Consider the following 2,273-nt stretch of genomic DNA (forward strand, 5'->3'; position numbering starts at 1 on the left):
GAGGGACATGGTTGTCAAGGGGTAAGCGGATGCCAATTTCCCCCCTCGAACTCCCTACAAGTCCTGGGTACACGTGGGACCCAGGACTTGTAGGGAGTTCGAGGGGGGAAATTGGCCATGGTTGGGTCAGAAAGGGGAGAAGGCAGTCCTGGAAGATTCCAGGAGTCCATCTACCTTCTGATCCAGAGAAAACAGGTAAGAAAACTGGAGATCAGTCGAAAAGTCAGTGGAATGGTTCTCCGTTTGACTGAGTAAGACTGGTGACGTTTTTCAAACTCATGAAATCTACATCACACAAAGAGCTGGGACTCATGACGAGCGTCCCAGCCTGAGGAGACAAGGTGAGAAAATTTGCAGGAAGGATTTTTGGAAAAATGGGGTTGGGAAAAAGCAAGTTCCAGAGAAAACCCCAGGAAAAATCTCCCCGGGGTCCCGGGAAAGTTCTGCCAGAAATCCCAAGAGATAGTCCGTTGGGGTGGATGCTAGAACACTGGGATGAGAGCCCAAGGAGAGCAGGCAGGTCCAAGGAGAAAATGATACATTTTTGTATGGAAAAATGGGGAGGGAAGGAGATTGGAAAATACATGGTTTGGCTGCTGTTCGGCACGTTTGAGGCATGGACTTGCAAGTCTTTGCATGATCGTGTATTTGAACGCCACTCACAGGATTTTGACAAAATTGAGTATGCCGAGATGTGGAGGTACGCTTGTATGAGTTTATACCCAGTATGACCCCTCCGACATGCGGCGAACATGGGAAAGGAAAGGGAACGCTTGGATAATCTTCCACGTCCCTACCTTGTTCCTCTGCCCCAGCCTGGACCGGCTCAGGCACCACCGGTGCCTGCGTTGCCTCTTGAGGTGGCGATCCCACTGGGTCAGGTCTCAGCACCTCCGCTCCCAACAGAGCTGGCTGCAGCGCCTCCCCCTCCACGTGAACAAGCGGCAGCGGCGACTCCGCTCCCATGTGAGCAGTTGCTGCCACCGACCCTTCCCAAAACTGAAGAAAAACAGGTAATCATCCCCAAAAACAGCTCTCACCTGGCCCATTGAATGAGGTGGCGAACGAGGAGGGGAACCATGGAAGACAGTGGGGATGAGGAAGGGAAGCCTGGCTTCTTCCCTTTATGGGAGGTGCCAACAGCTCCTGGAGTGATCGGCTTCATACACGCGCTGATCGACACCAGTGACGTGAGAGCGTTTAAGAAAGAGATGGGAAAATTGATGGATGATCCTTTGGGGGTGGCAGAAAGCCTAGATGAATTTCTAGGGGTCAGCACCTACACCTATGAGGATCTCCAAGCGATCCTGAGATCGCTGTATAACAACAATGAGAGGGACATGATCAGACAAGCTGTGATCAAAGATTGGGAAAAGAGAAACCCCAATGGGGAAAGCGGGGACCAGAGGTGGCCAAACCAGAAACCGTCCTGGAATGCCCAGATGGAGGAGGGGAGGCAGAAAATTATAAATTTAGGAAATATGATAATTCAGGGTATCAGGGAAGAGGTACCCAAGGGACAGAACATGAGCAAGGTACTCAAGGAGTGCCAGGGTGTCCTGGTTTAGGACAAATTAGGGGAAATCTCCAAAAGGGAGCCCCCCAAAACAAAACAAACCTCCAACCACCCCTCCCCCAACACCGGGTTCGGGAAGGAATTTCTCGGAGGAGCAAAGTGGAAAACAAAACCTATTTATTTACAAGTAACAAAAGAACACTCCCCAACACAAGAAAAGGAAAGAAACAGACTGTGTATGGTGAGGGCGTCAAGCTTCTCTTGCAAGCTCCAGGTGTCCTGGACGTCTCAGGTCAGGTCCGGAACCGGTCCAGTATCTTCAGGGGAGGGTAAGAAAGAGGGAACAAAAGAAAAGGAAAAAAAAACAGCGCAAAAAGCAGAAAGCAAGCAAGCAAAGCGGCTAGCCAAGCCAAGCAGCAAAAGGCCAAAAGCAAAAAGGCCTGGTCAAACACTCCCCCCACTCTCTTCCCCGCCCCGCCGCAGCAAGACGGCCGGGGGGGGGGGGGGAAGAGAGAAAAGGCACAGCTGCCAGACACAACACACGATATTGGGATAAAGGCTGTCAACCCACGACACTCCACCCCTTATCCCATATCGTGAATATACAATAAAACTTTCATTTCACTTACTCACACCTTTGACACTTACGCATTCCTCTCATCTTACTTGCTCAGACCTTTGACACTTACAGTTTCCTTCTGTCTCACATTCAACAAACAATGACATTCATATATGAGTCTCATCCCACAATCAGGTC

Source organism: Melospiza melodia, chromosome 25, assembly GCF_035770615.1.
Source record: "Melospiza melodia melodia isolate bMelMel2 chromosome 25, bMelMel2.pri, whole genome shotgun sequence".
NCBI lineage: Eukaryota > Metazoa > Chordata > Aves > Passeriformes > Passerellidae > Melospiza > Melospiza melodia.